General features: G+C 44.6%; 1 protein-coding gene across 1 annotated transcript in view; it reads left to right on the top strand.

Annotated features, from left to right (window-relative positions):
• The window catches only part of GRID1 (glutamate ionotropic receptor delta type subunit 1), a 662,424-nt gene that overhangs the window by 232,293 nt on the left and 405,078 nt on the right, over positions 1-25,053 (top strand). The gene's annotated exons all lie outside the window — the stretch shown is intronic.

The following is a 25,053-nucleotide window of genomic DNA, read 5'->3' as shown; positions in this document are numbered from 1 at the left end:
CATTGCACATGGTGGGCATACCCTTGTCTGGGCTGTCCTTGTAGCAGGGACCTGTACCCTGGGAGGGGACTCCAGGCCCCCGGCCAAGCAAGTGGTTGTGAGCTGTGCCCTCCATTGGTTAAAGGATACAGGTGTGAGAGGCCTCAACACCCTTGCACTTGCTAAGGCCTTCCCCACAGTGCTGAGGAGGTTTGCAGGTGTGGGATGGGCATAGCCTGCAGGTACACCCCGGGTTCTGAGCTAGGCTACCTGGTAGCTTTTCAAGAGGACTGAGGTCTTCCTATCTCCTGGGCACATTTACACATGAGCACATTTATTTCTCATAGCTCGAGACATCTTACAGGTGAGGAAGCTGAGGCTTGGGGATTAAGTGACCTGCACCAAGTTCACAGCCAGAGAGTGACAGGTTTGGGATTTGAACCCTGGTCCATGTGTCTCCAAGACCCTGCTTTTGTCAACTCTGTGATCTTGAAAAGAATGAGGTAGGCAGTGGGATGGTGCCTTACCTAGTGGAAGGGGGCCCCACCTACCTCTGCGCAGACTGAAGTGTGCGTGTGTGTGTGTGTGTGTGTGTCTGTGTGTGTGTGTCTGTGTCTGTGTAGTTGGAATAGACTCTGAGGGCCACACCAGGAGTGGTACTTACGAGGGAAGGACGGCAGAGGGAGCTGTCCTTCTGACGTTTGAGATGAGCAATTTGTGATAGCCGTCTAGAGATGGTGAGTGGGAACACTGAGGGATGTGTCCGTCTAGCATCTGTTGTTGGATGGCTAATTTATTTCCCAGTGTGCAGGGCTTGGCTCAGCAGTGCTAAGTAATGATTTTCTCTGTCTCAGTGACATGGCTGAGGTAGAAGGAGGTGGCTGTGTACCAGGGTGACTCTGCCTTCTGCTTTGCTACCCTTGGGCTGCAGGGCATATCCTTTCTTAAGAACTTTGTGTGGGCCAGAATGTGAGATACAGTGAAATGAAGGGGTGGGGCCTGTCCCCCCACCCACCAGAAAGGTGGCGCTTGACCAGCAGTGGGAGCCCCCCGCCCTGCCCCTACCTCCCGCTCCTGTCTGCAGTGTCGTTGCTCATCCACAGGGTCTCCCAGCTCCCGGGGCTGACACTTGCCTTTGGGAGCCCGGACACATGAGCCAGGATGGCAGCCCGTGGTTTGGGGGTGTGGTAGAATCTCCTTAGCGGTCAAATTGTGAATCTAGCTGTAGGCCCTGAGTTGATGCCTATGGGTAAGCAGGGAGCTGTGGCCTCTGTCACAGGCTCACACAGAACTACTGAAGGAACCAGAATCCCCCACCTGGGCCCCAAAGGGAATTCAGTGCCAGCTCGGACCTCTAGTCCCAGAAGGAACCAGGTTGCCGTGGATGACCTCGGGTAGCAGAGTGGCAGCCAACGCCCACACTGCGTCTTGCTCAGCCATCCTTTTGCAATGCACAGACTCCATGGGCTGATGAGTGTGGGGTGTGGTCAGGGCCCCCAGGCCCTACTGTTTGCCTGTCCTCACTTCGTATCCCTGCTCCCCAGCCCTTCCCCAGGCTTCATATTCTGGTTGCGAACAGCCCAGGGGAAGATCCAGCTCCCTCCCTTGGGGCCTCTTGGCAACTCACCCCTGGCAGGGCCTCTCGTGGAGGGGGCACATTTGTGCTGTCGGAATGGAATTGTGTCTGGGGGGCTCCCAACATGCGATTTCTCCTTAGGAGGAGAACTTTTGCTTCCTCCATTTCACATAAGGCAAATGGTGTGGTGACGCCAAGCAGCTGGCTGCTGGGACACCAGTCCTGGCTCTGCTGTCTTAATGTGTGGTCATGAGCAAATGTCTTATCCGTTCTAAGCCTGCAGTGTTTTCCCCTGTAAAATGGGCGAAGCAACCCTTCTTTACTTGCTCGGGTCAAAAATCTTGGTGTTGTTTTTGATGCTTCTTTCTCTCACACCTCATAATTAACCCGTCAACAATTCTTTCAGCTCTCCCTGTGGTGTATCTGGAATCTGATTACTCCTCACCACTGCCACGGCCACCTCCCTGGTCTGTCCCACCATCATTATGACAGTAGCCTCGTGATTGGCCTTCCTGCTTTTGTCCTCGGCCCCGTGGCCAGAATGATCCTGCTAACATGGCAGCTGATCACATCATTCCTCTGCTCAGAATCTTTCCATAGCTTCCCATCTTTCCAGGGGAACAGCCAAAGTCCCTACCTTGACCTAAGTCAGGTGGACACACTTCCCCATCTTCATGGAATGGTCCCCATTTATACCTCTTGGCCCCAAAGAATTATTCGCTCTCAGAATTGTCCTAGTTTGCTGTATGCCAGTGCTTGTAGTGGCTTTATTCATGGTAGCCCAAACTGGAAGCAACCTGTATGTCCTTCAGGTGGTGAATGGATAACAAACTGTGGTACATCCATACAATGGAATATTATTCAGCGTCGAAAAGCAGCAAAATACTGACACACATAGAAACTTGGGATGATTCTCAAAAGCATATGCTGAGTGAAAGAAGCCAGACTCAAAAGGCCTGATACTCGTGATTCCATTTAATGATGCTCTGAAACAGGCCAAAGTACAGGGCAGAAAATGGAGCGGTATTCGCCAGGGCTGCTAGCTGAATTGGCCCTAAGAGGCCACGGAATTTTTGTGGGTGATGGAACTGCTCTATATCTTCAATAGGGGGTTGGTTACACGATGGTCTAAGATGAACAAACTCAGAATTGTACACTAAAAAGAATGTATTTTGCTATATGCAAATGATAGTTCAATTTTAAAAACATGTTCTGGTTTGGATGATAAATTATATGGTCACCCTGTGTCTAACGTCTTACGTGATCCAGCCATGCATCATCTCTTTGACCTCGTTTCCTCCTGCCCTCTTTCTTGTTCCCTCCATTGCGGCCACCCAGGCGTCCTTGCTGTCCCTTGAATATTCCCGGTATGATCTCTTCACTTCTTCTCCTCTCTGCCTGGCACAGTTGACACAGTCTCCTCCCCCTTCCTTAGGATCTTTACCCCAAAGTCTCTCTATCAGTCACCAATATGACCACATCATGTTACATAACAACCAACCCAGCAAATTTCACTGGCATTCAGCTTCTCATGCACCCCGGCAGGCTGGCTGGGGTGACTCGTCCAGGCTGGGCTGGGTAGGTTTTCTTCCACCTGTGGATTTGCTTCCTGGCATCTTGGCTGGGGCACAGCTTAGAGGAGCAGCCCTCTATCCTTAAGATGCTCTCCTTTGGCCATGGCCAAAGCATAAGAAGGCAAGTGCCTGTATGTGCATATTTGAAACTTTAGCTTATGTCCTGTCTGTTAACATCCCACTTGCCAAAGCAAGTAGGGCTGTGAATATTACCAGTAATCTAAACTGCCACTGTCACCTTCCCAGGGAAGCCTTCCCTGACCAACCTCCTAAAATTTTAACCACCAGCTAGACATTTGCTATCCCTCCTCTCTGCTTTACTGTTTTCCTAAACACTCATGACCCTGTAACTTAATATACATTTTATTTATTGTTTATTTTCTCTTTTCCTCACTGGAATGCGAGTTGCACCAGAGGAGGGACATATGTCTGTTTCATTCACCACTGTATCTCCAGCACCTAGAAAAATGCCCAGAAAATATACGCCTCAGTGATTGAATGAGGTTATGCTAAGAATGTAGTGAGATGAAGTCAGGAGACATGCTTGAAGTACACTACCGCACACAGGAAGTGCTCAGTAATGGGTGACTCTTATCACCCTGCATGCCTGAGTGCTGTTGGGAGAGTCGGGGACTCAGTTATATACATGACTGCAATAATTTGCATGATTGACCTTTGAAGCAAGATCTGTTTGAATTCTGACTTCAGAGATAAGGCGTTGAAGCAGGGAGAGACTGTCACTTGCCCAAAGTCATCTGGTGAACCAGGATCTCTTTAACTGAGAGCTCATGTGGCTTCCTCAGTGCTGCGCTGCTTCTGCACCTCCCTTCATGCCAATTTCTACGCTCTGGCTTCTTTCCTTGCACCAGAGTCCCTGTGGAGTCAGAATAACTGACCAGATTAGAGCTCAGTCCCATGAGGGTGCTGAAGGTGGGTCCCAAGCACCCCTCTCAGCAACCCGGGAGTCGGGCACAGTGTGGGGCCTCGGGGACACCAGTGGCTGTTCTGTGCTACCTCCAGCCACTAGTGGCCCCTGTTTGTTGAGACCCCAGAAGGGCAGCTCTCTGCAGACTCTGAAGTGGTCAGACCCTGAGGATGGGTGACTGGGCCTCTGGGCAGAGATCACAGAAGCACATGTTCAGGAAAAACGTAGGCTTCTCCTGCCGAGGGCAGAGAAATGGAGGGAGGACTTGATGGATGGGAGGTGGGAAATTTTTTTTTTTTTTTTTTGCAGTACGCGGGCCTCTCACTGTTGTGGCCTCTCCCGTTGCGGAGCACAGGCTCCGGATGCGCAGGCTCAGCGGCCATGGCTCACGGGCCCAGGCGCTCCGCGGCATGTGGGATCTTCCCAGACCGGGGCACGAACCCGTGTCCCCTGCATCGGCAGGCGGACTCTCAACCACTGCGCCACCAGGGAAGCCCGGAGGTGGGAAAATTTATGAGAGTCATTCTGTTTGGTCGGATGACCCCTCATGGATGACACTGGGCTGAAAGAGCCAGACTGCCCAAACGAGAAAGATCAGAATGTTGAATTTGACCTTGAGTGATGGATTCTGTCTTGGTGAGGGGACAAGGCGTCTGGGTCATGTGCCCCCTCAGTGCCTTGTACATGTGTCTGTGAGGCCTTCCATGTGGATTGGCAGTCTGTCTATTTTCCCTGCCAGACTCTGAACTTCTGCATTCCCATGGTGCATTCCCAGGGCCCAGGAGAGTGGCCCCAAAGGCATCAGCAAGTGTTTATGGCATTAATGATTTATGGAGCAGTTACGGTGAGCCAGGCACTGTGCTCAGCTTTGCACATCTATCATCTCATCTGTCCCCTCACCTGCCCCGGGAGGAAATCGTTGCTATCGTTCCTGGGGCTTGGAGAGGTCTGCCCGTTCAAGGCGGTACAGATGGTCAGGGTAGAGCTGGTTTACATACCTGGACTCATAACCTTTGCACTATCTTGCCTCCTGAGATTGAAGGACACATTCTAGTCCCAGCCCTGCTACCTAGTGGTCATGTAGCCCTGGAAATCTAATCACATTGGATCTCTACTTTCTGCTCTGTAAGATGGGGATTACAAATCCCATCGGTCCTACAAATAGGACTGTTGTGAAAATCAAGCCAGAGGTTGCTTGTGATGAGTGCTCTATAGATCTAAAATTTCATAACTAGTGTTATTTCAAGTGGGCACCAAAGGCAGTCAACAAATAGGGGAGTTATAGCAGAAGGGTGACGGAGAGGGCTTAGGGAAACTTAAATATGATACTGATTATTCTCAGTGGATAAATGTGCAAAGAGCATGATCAAACAAATCACAAGAGGAGGGCTTCCCTGGTGGCGCAGTGGTTTGGAGTCCGCCTGCCGATGCAGGGGACACGGGTTCGTGCCCCGGTCTGGGAAGATCCTACATGCGGCGGAGTGGCTAGGCCCATGAGCCATGGCCGCTGAGCCTGTGCTCCGCAACGGGAGAGGCCACAACAGTGAGAGGCCCGCGTATCGCAAAAAAAAAAAAAAGTCACAAGAGGAAATGCATCTTGTTAACAAACATATGGAAAATCACTAAAACCTCAGCTGTAATCAAAGCAAAGCAAATTAAGACAGGATGCCATTCTTCACCACTCAATTAAAGGATACCCAGTGCTGGTGAGACCTTGGTAAAATGAACGCTTGCCTTTTCTACTGTATACTGGTGAAGACTTTCTGGAAGATAATTTAGTAATGAGTATCTGGAACCATAAAAATGTTTAAACCCTTTACTTGGTAATTCCATTTCTAGGAATCTCTCCTAGGGGATTATCCTAATTACACAGAAAGCTTTCTGCACAACGTAGTTCAAAACAGCTGAATAAAAAATTGTGACAATCTAAAGAGCCAACGTTAGGAGAGTGGTTAAGGAGACCATGGAATAGCCAAGTGATCGAGTATCGTTCCATGAATGTTTGCCCACTTGCATGAGGTGAACACACAAACTATGAGGGGAAAAGCAAGCCACAAGATTGTACACATCATCGTGTTATAACTATGTAAGAGATCCTAGGGATCTTTGCATAGAACTAAATCTGGAAGGAAGTTAAACAGAAACGGTATCTGTGATTGAGGGTGGGATGAATATGGGTGCTTTAAAAATCATAGTTTTAATAGTAAGCATGCACTTCTTTCATACGGAGACAGTAGTCTAGTAACTACATTGACATGGGGGTGTGAGTGGAGACCTGGATGCTGCTGGAATAGAGGTGCCATGATCAGCAAAGCTGGGTCAGAAAACTGCTCTCGCATGTAATATTTTCATCTAAATTCATTTTGTTGAAAAGAAAGAGATGGTTTCTGATGATAAGCCATGCTGGAAAATTGCTGCTCGATTGCATTTTCTTCATATCTGGAATTTTTTGTTTGTTTTGTTTCACATTTAGCTCCTTATCACTTTCTCTTGTTCTTGAAAAGTGCCTTGGATATTTTTCTTCTGCTTACAAACTTAAGAGACAGTTGTATCACCTTCAACCATGATCAATCCCTACGTAATTAAAAGTGAACAAGGCCTTGTTTCCCACCCTTCAAAGATAATCACCATCAAGGATTCAGTGTGTATCTGCCCATCTTTCTCCACATATATATTGTCATGTAATTATAGCATATTCTTTTTTTTTTTTTTAAGGCTGGGTCATAGTATGCATTTGCTTGGTTTTTTTTTTTTGCGGTACGCGGGCCTCTCACTGTGGTGGCCTCTCCCGTTGCAGAGCACAGGCTGTGGACGTGCAGGCTCAGCGGCCATGGCTCACGGGGCCCAGCCGCTCCGCGGCATGTGGGATCTTCCCGGACCGGGGCATGAACCCGTGTCCCCTGCACCGGCAGGCGGACTCTCAACCACTGTGCCACCAGGGAAGCCCTGCTTGTTTTTTTTTAATTTAGCAAAATATCTTGGACATTTTTCTATTTCTATAAAGTAGTTGTAGGCCAATGTTCCCTTTCACAAACTGTTGGCAAGAGGGTAAATTGGTAAAAAATATTTAGCAGTGTCTATTATAATACAAAATTCTCATCCGTGTTGACTTCACTCCTGAGAATGCTCCCTTCAGAAACACTCTGCTATGGACTGAATGTTTGTATCTGTCCCCCGCACCCCATCATGTGTTGAAGTCTTAACCCAAATGTTGTGGTATTTGGAGGTGGGGAGATAATTAGGTTGAGATGAGGTCATGAGGGTGGAGCCCCTTGATGGGATTAGTGTTCTTAGAAGAGGAAGTGATCAGAGTTCCCTCTTTTGCCATGTGAGGGTATAGCAAGAAGGAAGCCCTCTACAAACCGGGAAGAGAGCCCTTATCAGCAACTGCTGGTTGCACCTTGATCTTGCACTTCCTAGCCTCCAGAACTAATAAAGAGAAATAAATGTTTGTTGTTGAAGGCACCCAGTCTATGTGATTTTGTTATAGCAGCCTGAACTGATTAAGTCGTACTTCCACAAAGAGAGATCTACCGGACTGTTCATTTGGCACTATTTTTTATAGTCTCAGACTGGCCCTTTGATTTCTGGAGCATCAGGACAACTGCTTTTGTGAGCTCCACATCATGGGACAAAGGCTGGTATGGGTCAGGCAGCCCAGGCTTCCTGGTGGTGGCCATGGGAGGCTGCACAGAGGCTCAGTGGGGTTGAGGCACCATTAACCAGTGAGAGCCCTGGTGTCATTGGGGTAACCAGGGGACACCCAGGTGCAAAGCTTAAATCCAGGCACTGCGTTCTTAAAAGGGCTTTAGTAAGTTAGAAGGGACAAAATGTTTGCCGAGAATCCACTGTGTGATGGGTGCTTTGCATTTGCCCTGTTTAAGAGAGCAGACTTTGGTACTGGATGGGTCTGGGTTTAGATTCCAGTAAAACCACCTACCAGTGCTGATGGTAATGCTGGGGAGCTCCTCACCATCTCTGAGCGTCTGCTTCATCCTCTTATGATGGAGATGTCTGCTTTTAGGGTGGTGGAGACCACTGAGTGCAGTATTTGGCCCATAGTAAGTGATCAACAAAGGTTGACATTATCGTTATTGTTGTAATTAAGTAATCCTCATAGCCACCGTGTGAAGCAGACATTATTAGCTCCAGTTTACAGATGGGGAAATAAAGCGTTTATACAATTTGCCCAAGGCCCCATAGCCAAATTCAGGTACATGATTGCATTTCCCTAGAGCCTTTGCTCTTTGAACCATGGCCACTTGTATTGTCCCCTGGTAGGAGGGACTGCTTAGTGAGGTGGTGAGCTCCTCACTGCCACATGTGTCCAAGCAGAGGCCAGCAACCTTTCTTTGGGTCTCTTGAATCTAGTGGAAGTTAGGAGTAGATCATCATTTTTCAAAGCATGCTTTTTGTAATCAAAAAGGAAGTTGCATGACAATAGATTTCTCTGGCCAATCAAACTATGAAATGTTGGCAGATAGTTTGTGGTAGGACTTTTCAGTGCCTTCGGCATGCCAGTGTGCACTACGAATTGTCAAGAAGGGCATGCAAAATGCAACGGTTCCCAAACTAATCTGACCACTGAATACTTTCCCCCAGAATATCTTGTAAAACTAGGGAATGTACCCTGGACAAGAGGCTTGCTTGGCACCCTTTCAACTTGGCATGTTCAGAGTCTGTGGCTGGCCTAGAAGGTACCTTCCAGAGTGACCCAGCTTCACTGTCATTATCCAGCCAGTGTTTTCATGATCCAGAGCTGTGCCATTGGAACTGGGTGGTTCTGCCATCGTCTCCCTTTCATGGTCCCAGCCTCTCAAGGCAGGGTGCTGTGATGGACAGCAAAGGACAGTGGCCATAATGGGATGCCATGGAGCATCTTTGTTGCCGTCCGGGTGCCTCACAGAAGTGGTCTTCTGGGAGGATAACCCAGCTCCTGTTCTCTCTTCCTCCAGTGCCATGAGCTACTCAGGTTCAGGAACTGGGCTACTTGTGTCTGCAGTTTCTGGAACTCATGCAAGTGACCTTTGGAGATGCTGGTTGGCATCCTGAATGCTGGACTTTTCTCTGCCCTCAGCTTTTTTTAAATTAAACTTTTTATTTTGAGATAAGTAGAGATTTACATTACCTGCAGATGTAATGAATAATTCAGAGACCCAATGTAACTTTATCCAGCTTCCCCCAGTGGTAAAATCTTGCAAAATTATAATACAATATCATAACCAGGATATTAACATCAATACAGTCAAGATATAGGACATTTCTGTCACCACAAGGATTCCTCATGTTGCCTTTTATATCTACGTCCACCTCTCTCATACCTCACCCCTCCGGAACCCCTAGCAACCAGTAATCTGTTCTCCATTTCTGTAATTTGTCGTTTCAAGAATATTATATAAATGGAATTATATAACATGTAGCCTATGAAATTAACTTTTTTCATTTAATGTGATCCTCTGAAGATTCATCCAGGTTGTAGCATGTATTCATAGTTCATTCCTTTTATTGTTGAGCAGGATTCCATGGCATAATATATCACAGTTCGTTTAATTAGTTGCTCATTGAATGGCATCTGTTTTTAATACATTGCTGGTGGGAATGTTGCTTGACATAAGCCTTGGCAATGATGTTTTGAATCTGACAGCAAAAGTAAAAGCAACAAAAGCAAAAATAAACAAGTGGGAGAATATCAAATGAAAAGCTTCTGCACAGGCAAGGAAACCATCAACAAATTGAAAAGACAACCTATTGAAAGTATTTGCAAAACCTATATCTTATACGGGACTAATATCCAGAAAACATAAAGAACTAATACAACTCAACAGTAAAAAGAGCAAACAATCCAATTAAAAAATGGGCAGAAGTTCTGAATAGACATTTTTCTAAAGAAGACATACAGATGGTGTACATGAAAAGATGCTCACCATTGTTAATCATCAGGAAAACGCAATTAGATACCACCACACACCTGTTAGAATGGCTATCATCAAAAAGACAATAACAAGTGTTGGTGAGTATGTGGAGAAAAGGGAACCCTTGTGAACTGTTGGAATGTAAATTGGTGCAGTCACTATGGAAAACAGTATGGAGGTTTCTAAAAAAATTAAAAACAGAGTTACCATATGATCCAGCAATTCCACTTCTGGGTATTTATCCAAAGAAAACAAAAACACTAATTCTAAAAGATATATGCACCCACATGTTCATTGCAACATTATTTACAATAGCTAAGAAATGGAAACACCTGAAGTGTCCGTCAATGGATCAATGGATTAAGAAATTGTGGTATACATACACACACACACACACACACACACACACACAATGTGATAATATTCAGCCATTAAAAGAATGAAATCTTGCCATTTGTGACAATATGGATGGACCTCGAGGGCATTCTGCTAAGTGAAATAAGTCAGAGAAAAACAAATACTGTATGACCTCTCTTATATGTAGAATCTAAAACACACACACACAGAACAAAACAAAATGAAACAAACAAAAAACACAAGCTTATAGATACAGAGAACATATTGGTTGTTGCCAGAGGCGGGGATGTGGGGTGGGAGAAATGAGTGAAGGGGGTCAAAAGGTAAAAATTAAAAAAAAAAATAATTTAGGAAAAATAATGGTGGTGGAGAAGAGTTAGCTTGGACTATTAAAAAAAAAAAAGACACACGTTTCCCCCCCAGTTTTTGGCTATTAGGAATAATGCTTCTAAAAACATTCATGGGCTTCCCTGGTGGCGCAGTGGTTGAGAATCTGCCTGCTAATGCAGGGGACACGGGTTCGAGCCCTGGTCTGGGAGGATCCCACATGCCGCGGAGCAACTAGGCCCGTGAGCCACAACTACTGAGCCTGCGCATCTGGAGCCTGTGTTCCGAAACAAGAGAGGCTGCGATAGTGAGAGGCCTGCGCACCACGATGAAGAGTGGCTCCCGCTTGCCACAACTAGAGAAAGCCCTCGCACAGAAACGAAGACCCAACACAGCGAAAATAAATAAATAAATAATTAAACTCCTACCCCCAACATCTTCTTTAAAAAAAAAAACAAAAAACATTCATGTGTAGGTTTCTTTGTGAGCATGCTTTCACTTCTCTGGGATAAATATTCAGGAGTACAATTTCTGGGTCATATAGTAGTTGCATGTTTTGTTTTGTTTTACTCTGAAGAAACTGTTTTCCAGAGTGGCTGTACCATTTTATATTCCCACCAGCGATGCATGAATGATCTAATTTCTCCTTGTCTTCATGCATATTTGATGTTGTTACTAATTTTTTTTTTTTTACTATTTTTTATTTTAGCTGTTCCAATAGGTGTGTGGTAATAGATCACTGTGGTTTTAACTTGTGTCTCCCTGTGACTAAGATGTTAAACATCTTTTCATCTACTTGTTTGCCATCTGTATACCCTCTTCAGTGAAATGGCTCTGTATGTCTTTTGCTTATTTTCTAATTGGATTTTTTTTTTTACTGTTGCGTTTCGTGAATTCTTAATATTCTAGGTAGTGGGCCTTTGACAGACATGTGGTTGGCAAATATTTTCTCTCAGTCTGTAGTATGTCTTTTTATACTTTTGTTGTTTGAAAGAAACATCCCTGGATCTTTTGCAGAAAGAAAGGATTTTATTTTGATGAAGTCCAATTTATCAATTTTTAATTTTATGGATCATGCTTTTGGTGTCAAGTCTAAGAACTCTTTTCCCACATCTATATCCTGAAGACTTTCTCCTATTTTTTTTCTACAAGTTTTATAGTTTCAGGTTTTACGTTTAAGTCTGTTACCTATTTGGAGTTAATTGTTGTATTAAGTGTGAGCATTAGTTTGAGGTTATTTATTTATTTCTTATTTGTTTGGCCAGTGGATGTCCAATTGCTCTAGCACTATTTGTTAAAAAGACTGTTCTTCCTCCATTAAATTACTTTGCACCTTTGCTAAAGATCCATTTGCTGTATTTGTGTGGGTCTGTTTCTGGGTTCTCTATCCCGTTCCATTGATCTGTGTGTTTCTCTCTCTACCAATACCATCACAGTCTTGATATCTGTAGCTATATAATATCTTGAAATTGAGTAGACCAATTCTTCCCACTCTGTTTTTTGCGCCCTTCACAATTGTTTTAGCTAGTCTACTTCTTTTGCCTTTCCAAATAAATTTTAGATTAATCTTGCCTATATCTAGAGAAAATCTTGCTGGGGTTTTGACAGGAATTATTTAAACCTGTACATCAATATGGGTACAATCGATATCTTTACTGTATTGAGTCTCCCAGTCTATAATTGTGCTATGTCTCTCCATTTATTTAGATGTCTTTCCTTTAATGTCTTTCAACAGCGTAGTTTTCTATGTGTAAGTCATATACATGTTTTTCTTTCTTTCTTTCTTTTTTTAGATTTACACTTAGATATTTCATTTTTTGGCAATAATAAGTAGTATTTTATTTCAGTTTCAGTGACTGTATGTTCATTGCTAGTCTACAAACATAGAATTGATTTTTGTATGTATATCTTATATCGTGTGGCCTTGCTAAACTCATTTATTATTTCTAACCATTTTTTTCTAGATTCCTTGTGATTTTCTTAACAAATGAGGTCATCTGCAAATGGGAGCAGCTTTCTTCTCCTTCTGTCTTTAGACCTTTTATTTCCAATCTTTGCTTTATTGCACTGGCTGAAATTTCCAGTACTATGTTGCATGAGAGTGGTAAGAACAGATATTCTGACTTTGTTCCCTACCAGATGGGGAACAAATGAAAGAGGAAAGCATTCACTTTTATTTTGCCATTAAGTGTGATGTTAGCAGTAGGTTTTTTGGTAGATGTTCTTTGCCAAGTGAGGAAGTCCCCTCTATTCCTTTTCCGGAGAGTTTGTGTCATGAGTGGACCTGGAAAGTTGTAAAATACGTTTTCTGCATTGATGGATGTGATCATGTGCTTTTTCTTCTTCAGTCTGTTAATATGGTAGGTTATTAAATTGATTGATTTTCAAATATTGAAACATTCTTGCATCCCTGGAATAAGCCCTACTTTGTCATGTTGTATAATCCTTTTTATATATTACTGGAATCTATCTGCTAGCATTTTGGTAAGGATTTATGAATCTATATGCAGCAGTGATATTAATCTAATGTTTTCTTCTTTTCTGCAGTCTTTGTCTGGTTTGGTATCAAGTAATGATAGCTTCATAAAATTAATCGAGACAAGTATTTCCTCCTATTCTATTTTTTGGAAGAGATTGAATAAAGTTAGTGTTAATTCATTTTTAAACAATTGATAGAATTCTTCAGTGAAACCATCTGGATCTGGAGATTTATTTTTGGGGAGTTTTAAAATTATGAATTCAATTTCCTTAATAGTGATAGGGCTATTCAGATTATCTGTTCCATAACGGATAAGTTGTGTGGTTTGTGTTTTATGAGGAATTGATCCATTTCATCTAAGTTGTCAACTTTAGATGTGTAGAGTTGTTCACAATATTCCCTTATTATCCTTCTGTTGTCTACAGATCTTAGTGATATCCCAGTTTCATTACTGATATTGGTAATTGTGTCTTTTCTTTCTTTGTCAGTCTCACTAGAGTTTTGTCAATCTTATTGATCTTTTCAAAGAGCAAACTTTTTTATTTATCTTTTCGACTTTTTTCTGTTTTCAATCTCATTGACTTTGGGTTTTATCTTTAATATTTTCTTCCTCCTGCTTCTTTTGGGCTTATTTTGCTCTTCTTTTTTCTAGATGCTTGAGGTGGGAGCTTAGTTTATTGATTTGAGGCTTTTCCTCTTTTCTACTGTGTGCTTTTAAATTTATAAAATTTCTTCTCATTATTACTTTAGCTGTGTCCCAGCTAAAGTATGTTGTATTTTCATTTTCATTCAGTTAGGTGTATTTTTTGGCAACTTCCTCTTTGACCTACGGACTACTTTGTAGTATGTTGCTTGGTTTCCAAATGTTTAGAGATTTTACTGTTATTAATTTCTAGTTTGATTCTATTGTGGTCAGAGAATGCACTCTGTAAGATTTCAATTTTTAAAAATTTGTTTTATGGCCCAAGATATGGTCTATCTTGGTATGTGTGCTCTGGGCACTTGAAAAGAATGTGTATTCTCCTGTTGTTGAGTGGAGTGTTTTATAGATATGTATCAGATTCTGTTGATTGATGGTACTGTTAAGTATTTCTCTATTCTTGCTGATTTTCTACCTAATCATTCTATCAGTTGTTGAGAGATATGCACTGAAGTCTCCAGCTATAACTGTGGATTTGAATATTTATCTTTTCGGTTCTATCAGTTTTTCTTTACACATTTTGCAGCTCTGTTTTTTGGTGCATAAACATCAAGGATTGCTATGTCTTCTTGGTGGATTGACTCTTTTATCATTATGTAATGTCCCTTCTGTCTCTGTTGACTTTCTTTACTCTGAAGTCTACTTTATCTGATATTAATATTGTCACTCTTGCTTTCTTTTGATTAATGCTGTCATAATATAGCTTTTTCCATTCTTTCCCTTTCAACCTCTGTATTGTTGTATTGAAACAATGTTCCTACAACAAAACTGAGTTTGTTTTTGTAGACAGCATATAGGTGCACATGGTTTTTAATCCACTCTTCCAATCTTTCTCTTTCAGTTGTCCTATTTAGGCCATTTACATTTAATGTCATTATTGATATATTAAAGCTTAAGTCTGCCATTTAATTTATTTTTTTTCTGTTTGTTTTTCTGTTTTTTGTTTCTCTATTTCCTTTTTTCTCCCTTCCACTTCGTTAATTGAGCATTTTTTAGAATTCCATTTTGATTAATCTGTAGAGGTTTTAAGTGTATCTCTTTGCCTAGCTTTTGAAGTGATTGCTATAAGTATGATTTTCTCTCTCTCTCTCCACACACACAAAATCGTATCTCAATATACTGGTGTTGACATTTTACCTGTTCACATGAAGTGTTGAAACCCTACCTCTCTTTTTTAAAAAATTGTTTCCCCACTTATGTAATATATTATCTTACATGTTTACATACATTTAGAAACACATCAGGCAGTGTTGTAATTATTCTTCAAGGTTCAACATAATTTATAATGCTTAGTAGAAGAAAGTGTATTGTGTTTGCCCATATTTTTGCTTACTGTATTCTTTTCTCCTTTGTGATATTCTAATGTACCTTCTTTTATCATTTTCTTTCTGTTCAGAGAACTTTCTTTAGCAATTCTTAGAGTAGGTCTGCTGGCAACAAATTCTCTTAGAAGTTCTTTATGTGAGAATATCTTTATATTCCCATAATTCCTGAAAGATATTTTTACTGGCATAGGGTTCTGGGTGACAGGTCTTTTCTTCCAGCACTTGAAACATTTTGTGACACTTCCTTATGGCCTCCACGGTTCTGATGAGACATCTACTCTCATTCAAATTGAGTTTCACCTGTAGTAGGGTGCTGTTTATCTCTTTCTGCCTTAAATAATTTTTTCTTTGTCTTTAGTTTTTAGAATTTTGACTAAGATGTATCTTGATACGGATTTATTTGGGCTTTTCCTATTTGCGGTTCACTCAGCTTCTTAAATCTGTAGATTTATATCTTTTGCCCAGTTTGAAAAGTTTTTCAGCCATTAATTCTTCAAGTACTTTTTCAGCCCCACCCTCTTTCTCCTCTCCTTCTAGGACTGCGTCAGGCGGACTCTCAACCACTGCACCACCAGGGAAGCCCTAGATATATTTTTAATAGTCTCACAAGTCCCTGATGCTCTGTTCCTTTTTATTTTTTTCCAGTCCATTTTCTCTCTGTTGTTTAGATTGGGTAATTTCTATTGTTCTAGCTTTCAGTTCACTGACTCTTCCCTTTGTTCTCTCCATTCTGCTGTTGAACCCTGCACTGAGCTTTATTTTCAGTTATTGCATTTTTCAGTTCTCAAATTCCATTTGGTTCTTTGTGATATCTTATATGCCTTTGCTGAGACTTTCAATTTTTTCCATTTGTTTCAAGTATATTTGCAATTTTCCGTTGAAGCGTTTTTTTTTTTAATGATGGCTGCTTTAAATCTTTGCTAGATTGTGCTCATTATTTTCATGATCTCAGTGTTGGTTCTATTGCTTGTATTTTTTCATTCAGTTTGAGTTCTTCCTGGATCGTAGTAAGAACAGTGATTTTTCACTTGAATCCTGGACATTTTTGGCTATTACACCATGAGGCTTTGGGTCTTAGGTCAACCTTCTGCTTTCGCTGGTTTCTTCTGACTCTACTCTAGGGAAAAGCTTGCTTTCTCATTACTGCCAAGTGAGAGTAAAGTCCTGACTCTCCTCTTGGCCTCTGTTGACGCTGGAGGTGAGCTTGCATGTTATCGCTGGGCAGATGTGGAAGTTTAGGCTCCCCACTAAGGCCTCACTGATCCCTCCCTGGCTGAGAGAAATAGGACTGCCCCATTACTATTCCTTACCTGCACTAAACCCACAGGGGTAGCCTCTTTATCTCTGTGGTGGTGAAAGCCCTGACTCCCCACTGAGCTTCCTGTGACATCACCCAGGTAGGGTAAAGGAGCCTTGTTATGGCCTGGTGAAGGTGGACCCCTAGGGTCTCCGCTGTGCTTTTGCTGGTCAGAATGTGGTTGGGAACACACTTTTTTCTGCGGTGTTTGGCTGGAATAGAGTGCTTACTGTCCAGAGTTTTCTGTCTTTCTAAACTGCCCCTTTCCTGGACCTTTGGCTAGAGAGAGCAGGCTTTGTGTGTTTTATTTTTGGCCTATGCCTGTTGGTGTTTCTGGGTTGCCAACTATTCAACTCCAAAACTGGAATATATGAGACAGAAAGAAAACCCAGTGATCACATTATCACCAACATTCCTTGGGTTCTGAGGTCCCTCGCTGGTCTGCCTTCTCTTCATTGTTCAGATTCTTCTTATGTTTGTTTTGTGTATAATGTTTGGGGATTTTAATTTTACTTAGGCGGAGGAATAGGGGAGAGTATGTCAATTCCATTTCCCCAGGAGCTGAAGTCTAGACTGTGGCTGCCCTCAGCAATCCCCTTTTCGTTGAGCTCCTTTCCAGCGACCCCGGATTTGTGCTGGAGAAGCAGAATCACTGCTTCAGAGCTAGAATTCCAGTGCTCCCCAGGACATGTCTGCTGTTCTTTAAGCAGGGAGATACCAAGTTAGTTAAAGCACAGTTGCTCATTTTTCTGGCATGGTTAACGCTAGAATTCATTTGCACACTAAACAAGTATATCTGGACTCTAAGAAAAGTATTTAAGGATCTCAAGTGGAGGATATTTATTTAGTTCTGAATCAACAGTTGTGATCTCTCTCTCTCTCTTTTCCTTTTTATTTGCCTTTTATCTCATTGTTGTCTTTTAATTAATTCTTTCCCAGGATGTTCTTTCATTGAGAATTATTAAAGATGTAAGCCTTCCTTTATCAAACCACGGGCTGTGCAATTGTGTATACACTTTCCATTTGGCTCTGGGGAAATTTTAGAATTGCAGGAGAGAAGGTGCTTCATTAATTGGTTGAGCAAGATTGTGCCTTTAATGGAGACAAAGCCACGGAAGCATTTGTGGGGCTGAAACAGTCCGCGGTTGTTGGTGAGGACACAGGCAGCCAGTGTTGGGGGCTCTGCAGACAGTTCCTCCTTCTGCACTGATTACACAACGTGCCCTGCATGAGCCGATGGAGGGCGAAGGGGGTGGGGAGGACCAGCCTCTGCAGGGGCCTGAATGGGAGCTGGCGGCTGTGCTGCAGGCCTGAGCGGACCCTTGAAAACTTGGGCTGCCTTTTCAGAGCAGGGTGTCAGTGGTCCAGGTGGGTGGAGGGAGCTGAGGCAGATGGGGTGGGAGGGTGAGTGGTGGAGGAGTGGGGGCTATCTGCCTTGTGCTTTCTGGGCTGGCTGGGCCCTCATCACTGGGATGCTGGGAGGCCCTGTGGACAGGGATCCAGGGGAAGGGTGAGCCCTGAGCTCACCTGCTGTTAATTGACAAATTAGTTAATTAACAAATTGCACTTATCGGACACTCAGAAAGTGGCCAATGAGAAAAAGAGAACGAGGGGACCTGCTTTCTCTCTTGTCAGGAATTTACAGTCTGGAGGGGGAAGCAGGAAACACACAGACAGACAGACAGACAGACACACACACACACACACACACACACACACACACACACACACACACACACATGCACAGACACCCCCAGACTCACACAGAAGACTCCACCCACCCAGACGCACACAGACATATATACCCACTCACACACATACATTCCATCTTTCAAATACAGAGGTGACATAGGAGGCAGGGTGGGGAGGCCCAGACAGGAAGTGCGTGGAGTGTCAGGAGCTTGTGTTGGTTCCAGGCCCCACTCCCTCCATGTCAGTACATTCATTGTTTACCCCTAAGCTATTGCTAAGCTAGTCTCTGGAGGCTCAGGTGCCCTGTTCCCCCTGACATACACATGCAAAAAAGCACAGGAACTTAAAACAACGATTGCTCACATGGAGACAGCTCTTGGATTTGCGGTTAGTTCAGCAGACTTTTACTGAAGCTCAATTGAAGGCCCTATGGAATGTACTGGTCACAAACATATGAAAAAGACAAGGGCCTTCTCCTCCAAGAGCTCTCAGGCCTGTGGGGTGGAGCCATGTCCAGGCCCAGGGGCACTGGGCTGGTGCATGGTGAGCACATACACACAGACACGTGCGTACTGTTTCATTTCCTTCTTATGTCCCCCTGAGGGCTCTGCAGGACCCTCAGACAGATGTGGCTTTGAATCCCAGCCCTGTCTCTGTCTCACTGTGCGCCTGGCACTCAGTCTCCATGGGCTTACTTTCTTCATCTGTAAAGTGGGGATGGTAATTCCTATCTCAAAGCCATTTCCTGATCAAATGAGACGATGAGCGCAAAAGTGCCTGGCAGATAATATCCATTCATTCATTTATTCTACAAATATTTCGACTCTTTTTGCCCAGTGCTGAATCTGGGTACCTGGTCAAAAATGTCAGATAAGACCCTGGCCCTCCTGGGACTATACGCTACTAGAAGGAGACAGACAGCACACAAATAAGTGAATAAACAGAGCAGGGGATGTGACAGAAAAGCTGGGTGGTCAGGGCAGGCAGGGGGTTACCTTTAACTCCTGGCGAGTGTAGCTCTTCTCACGGGCCCGACCAGCCATCCTCTCCTGACCCTGCTCTAGGGGTGTTTCTACTTGTGCTCTTGGTTCCACCGTTTTCTCACACTTGTCTGCCTACATCTGCTGGTCACGTTGTAACTTCTTATCCTTGGGGGGTGCACTGTCTTTTGGGGGCTGGCGTGGTGGGGCCTGTGGAATGGGCAGAACAAGGCAGAACCTCACGGGCAGGCAGATGTGGGTGGATCAGAGCACGTTGCAGAGCTGCGTGAGCCCTGAAAGCCCGGCAGGGCAAACTGAGGACCCTGGAGGCTCGTTGGCAACCTGGCTGTCTCCCCAGCTGTCCCTGCAGTGTTCCTACCCTCCCAACCCTGAGGCCCTTAGAAGCAGCAAGAGAGGCTTATCACAGCGCTCCTTCCTGAAATGCTCTCCCCTGGAGACTCCCCTTCATATTTATTTATTTATTTTTAAAAATTGTGGTAAAATATACATAAAATGAAAGTCACCATTTAAACCATCTTCACGTGCAGTTCAGTGCCAGTTCAGTGCATTATTGTGCAACCATCACCACCATCCACGTCCAGGACTTTTTAATCTTCCCAAACTGGAACTCTGTACCCATTAAACACAAATTCCCCATCCCGCACTCCCTGCAGCCCCTGGAAACCACTGGTCTACTTTCTGTCTCTATGATTTTGACTACTTAAGTACCTCATATAAGTGGAGTCATGCAGTATTTGTCTTTTTGAAACTGGTTGATTTCACTTGGTACAATGTCTTCATGGTTCATCCATATTGAAGCCGGTGTCAGAATTTCCCTCATTTTTAAGGCTGAATAATATTCCACTGTATGTGTAGACCACGTTTTGTTTATCCACTCATCCAGTGAGGGGAATTTGGGTTGCTTCCACCTTTGGGCTTCTGTGAGTAATGCTGCTATGAATGTGGGTATATATTCTCTTTGAGATCCTGCTTTAAATACTTCTGGACATATACCCAGAAATGGAATTGCTGGATCATATGGTAATTCTAATTTTAATTTTTTGAGGAACTGCCATACTGTCTTCCATAGTGACTGTACAATTTTACATTCCCACTGCAATGCACACGGGTTCCAATTTCTCTACGTCCTCATCAACATTTATTTTGTTTTTGTCATTTTCTTTTTTTTTTTTGACCACACCATGTGGCATGGAGGATCTTAGTTCACCAACCAGGGATCGAACCCATGCCCCCTGCATTGGGAGCACAGAGTCTTAACCACTGGACTTCCAGGGATGTCCCTCTTTTTTTAATAGAAGCCAACCTAGTAGTGGGTGTGAGGCCTTTTTATTTTTTAAGGCACAAGTCATCCATCACCTCTTCTGGGAAGTCTTCCCTGATGCTCCCAGCCTAGCAAGGCACCTAGCCTCTGTGCTCCTTCAGCCCCCTGTACTTCCCTTGATTACTTTGTCTGTGTGCATGACTCCTCCCTAGCTGGTCTGTGAGCAGCTAGCGGGAACATGCTGTGAATATTCAGTGCTTGTCTATTCAGTACTTGTCCCCTTTCTCCCTCTTCATCCCACCCCCCATCTATGCCAGGGTCTGACCCTTTGACCCACAGGAGGCACTCAGGACATCTTTGTGGAATGAATGCCCAACACCTAGACCCAGGCTGGCCTCCAGGGTCTAACAGTGGGACTCCAGACTCAGAAGAAGAGCCTGATCCCCTCCCCTGGGGCTGCTGGCCCAAGGACACTGGGAGAGCTTCTCGTGGGTTCTGGCACAATCCTAGAAAGCAGTGCTGTTTTAGGGACTCATAGCTGGAAAAGCAGAAGCACAGCTTAGTGTGAGCTGAGTTGGATTTGGTCTGCACGGGAGTGAGGTGTTGAGTGGAGGTCATTGGTAGTGTTGATCAAGGTGACCTGATTCCTGAAGCTAATGGTGGCAGATTTATCATTCTTCTTCCCAGTGATGAAGATTGACGACATAACTTATATTCCTTGTGATTTACTGACAGCCCCTTCATTTCTCAGAATGGCCAAGAGACTTGGAGCTGAAGGTGGGATGGCCTTTCACTATCACTTGAGAAAGCAGTATAAGTGGTAGCTGTCCTTATCCCCTCGGGGCATGTCTGCTTCTGAAATGAGATTTAAGGAGCAGACTTCTTGACAAGAATTGTCCCATTACGGCAAGGAAAGGAGTTAGCTGGCAGTAATTAAGCACCGACTGTGCAAACCTTCAGTGCGCTTTACCACGGCCTCACAAGAGCACACGGGATGGAGATGGGGGCAGAATGACGCCAGCCCTGGGAAGGTGGAGACAGCAGCAGTTCCCCTACATCCGGCCGGCTCCGGGCCGAGCCCCACCGCAGCCCCGTGCCCTTCTCAGAGATGACATCTATCTCCCAGCAGGTAATGCTCGAGAAATGATTCTGCTCGAGAGTATCACGTCCAAGGGAAGAAGAAAATGCTGCATTACATTCAGGTGGGAGCTGGGCCAGGTGGTATTTCCGTCCATTCACATTCACCCATTCACTCAGCATTGCACAGACTTTCCCGAGCCCCCGCCATGTGTCTGGCTTTGTGCTGGGAGTGGGGATGGTGACAAGAGGAATAACGTGTCACCTTCCATCCCCCAGAAGCTCCTGTCTAGTGGAGCGGAAAGGCAGACAAGCCCTTCCATGGCATAGGCATAAAGGCGGGAATGGAAACAGGATTCTAGAACCGTGAGAGCTCAGACTGCTTCCTTGACTCTCCCTAAGTGTGCTGAGGAAGCACTGCACAGGAGGGGACATGTGAGCTGGGTGTCCAGGATAGAAGTGAAGGAAGAGGGCAGGACAGCGAGCAGAGGGGACGGTGTGTGCAAAGGTAGAGTCATGGCTTGGGAAACCCTGCATGGCAGGAACAGAGGGCGTGGAGGAGGATAGGGAGAAGAGGCAGGAGAGCCAGGGTGGGCCCTGGTGGCTAAAGGCTTCCTTGTGTGTCGTGTTAGGAGCCTGGTGTTTGTCCTGTAGGCAACTGGGCACCAGCAGAGGTTGTGAAGAGGGAGCATGGCTTCCTTGGGTGAGTTTTCTTTGAAGCTGCCTCTGGCAGTCATGTTGAGGATGGAGTCTCACCAGAGGGGGACTCGTGAGAGGCTCTTACAGTGGCCCAGGTGAGAGATGAGAATGGGGGCAGAGGAGAACATTCAAGAAGCATGCTTGCCACCCCATGCTGGGTAAATCCAACTCCGTCTCCCTTCTGCACCTGCAGCTGCACCCGGGCAGTCGGATGTGGTTGGAGGGAAACACACGACCAGGCTGAAGCTGGCCTCTGTGATCTGGCTGCCCACCTCAGATAGACCCTTCCTGCCACTCCCCCTAGGCCCTTCATTCTCCCACTCTGTAGAAGAATATTTCACAAGTGTCCTCTCTTTAATTTTCCCAAAGTTTTTTTTCTATACTTATTTTTGGCTGACTTTTTTTTTCTTTTAAAAAAATTAATAGACTTGACTTTTCGGAGCAGATTTAGATTTACAGAGAAGTTCTGCCGAAAGTATTGTGTTTGTTCCATATACCCCTCACTCTCCTTCCCAACTTCTCCTATTAATATCCTGCAGTAATGGGGTACATTTGTTACAACTGATGAGCCACTATTGGTACATTATTATTAACTAAAGTTCATAGGTGACACTGGGTTTCATGCTTGGTGTTGCATATTATAGGTTTGGACAAATGTATAATGATGCGTGTCCACCATTATAGTGTCATACAGAGTAGTCTCACTCCCCTAAACATCGTCTCCGCTCTGTCTGTTCATTCCCCGCCTCCTCCCCTAACCCCCCGACAACCACTGATGTATTGTCTTCACGGTGTTGCCTTTTCCGGGATGTCATATCGTTGGAATCATATGGTATGTAGCCTTTTCAGATTGGCTTCTTTCGCTTAGTAATATGCATTTAATGTTTCTCCATGTCTTTTCGTGGTTTGATAGCTCGTTTTTCTTTAGTGCTGAATAATATTCCATTGTCTGGATGTACTACAGCTTATTTACCCATTCGCCTACTGAAAGACATCTTGATTGCGTCCGCATTTTGGCAGTTGTCAGTAAAGCTGGGATAAACATCGTGACCTTGCTTTTTAAATCACTGAGGAGACAGGAGCGATGAGGACAGAGCTGATCTGTGGACCAGGGCTACACCCACCAGCCTCCATCACTGGTACCCAGTCCTGATGCTGTGTGTGAACACTGTGGGGCCCTGATAAAGGCGACCCCTTTCCTTGGAAACTGGAAACCATTCCCTGTCACCTACTCAAGAGTGGAACTCTTGCCTCCTTAGTGTCTCCTTTTTTTTTTTCTTGTTCCCAATACTTTATTCAGTTTTACAAGCATTTTAAAAAATTAAAAAAAAATTTTTTTTGGAGTTTAGTTGATTTACAGTGTTGTGTTAGTTTCAGGTGTACAGCAAACTGATTTAGTTTTGCATATATATATCTATTCTTTTTCAGATTCTTTTCCCATTTAGGTTTAATGTCTCCTTTAAAACAGATCATATTCACTAGTTCTCGAATACGCTATAATTTAATTTTTCCCGTCTTTGCATAACCTTCTCTTCACCCCCCCATTCATCTCCAGCCTCATTTCTCTGCTCCCCTTTATGCAGAAACTCTTCAAAATAGCTGTACTTGCTATTTGCACTTCATGTTCCCCACATTCTCTCGCAGAGGTCCCCTGGGGCAGGCGCTGGTAGTGATTGATCCACACTCCTCAGACCCTCCTATTTCAGTGGGATCTGCCTCCATCTGCCTCTCTGTGCTCAGGGTTTTTTTCTGGAACCTCAAAGGCCACGCTCTGCTTTCACTCATAGCAGGCAGGAAGTGCCGGGGAATTAGCACACCTGGGAACAGCCCTCCACTGAAGATGGATGGGAGTTGGTGTATAGATACCCTGTCCCCTGTTCCACAGGTGGCGTGATCCCAAGGCCCACACTGTGTTCAGGCATTCCCTGTAGGAGGAAGCTCCAGCCGTTATGTGGAAGCTTCCTGATAACCCCATTATTGGCTGCCTTCCCTTCCCTGTATCACTTCCTACCTCCCTGCCGGTTTCCTCTGTGCCTCCCAAACTAACCCCTTGCATTTGAGTCCTTGTCTCAGAGTTTGCTTCTGGGGACCCAGACTCAGATACTTTCCAACCAGGTGATGCCCACCATCCCAGCACTGCTCCTATATGGTCACCAGTGACCTCCATGGGCCCAAGCCCAGCTCGTTCCCTGGGCTTCATCTGACCCCACTTCTCACAGTCTCTGGCCCTGCCAATCACTACCTTGTACTCGGAACACTTCCCTCACTTGGACTTTGGGACACTGTTCCCTTTCGGGTTTACTTTTTTACTGGCCAGTCCTTTCATACTCCTTTGCTTCTCATCTGCCTGCCCCCAGCACCCAATGCCAGGGAGATTGGCCAAAATATACAGAAACGAAATAACACACACTTCAAACAGAGCAGGAGTTAATTTTCTCTATGAGTTTTAAGTTGAGGGGGGAGGTGACCGCTTATGGAGGGTCCAGTATGTGCCGGGCACTTTGCATCATTAAGTCATTTGATCCTGACACCAACCCGTGATGGTGGTGCCCTATATTGCCATAGACAAAGGAGGAAACAGAGGCTCAGACAGATTGAACAGAGGCTTGGTCAAGGCCGGGCCCCCAGGGGTGGTGCTGGGATTCAGACTCTGGGCTGTCCCACTCCTTCCTCTTTGAGGAAACAGATGTGGCCTGAGACAGCTGTGCATAAAGTGGACCCTGATTTCTTTCCCATCTTCTTTCTCCCTCACTTCCTGGTCTCATGACTGCCTTTATTCCCTCCAGCTCAGTGCCCCGAGCCCTTGATTTGGCTGAGCCGTGGAATAAGCCCCAGAGAAAAACGGGTGATTAAATCATCAATAGTGCGGAGC

The sequence above is a fragment of the Neophocaena asiaeorientalis genome, unplaced genomic scaffold (assembly GCF_003031525.2).
Source record: "Neophocaena asiaeorientalis asiaeorientalis breed wild unplaced genomic scaffold, Neophocaena_asiaeorientalis_V1.1 scaffold714, whole genome shotgun sequence".
Classification (NCBI taxonomy): domain Eukaryota; kingdom Metazoa; phylum Chordata; class Mammalia; order Artiodactyla; family Phocoenidae; genus Neophocaena; species Neophocaena asiaeorientalis.
The sequence above is the reverse complement of the archived record's forward strand: the minus strand, read 5'-3'. Positions and strand labels throughout refer to the sequence as shown.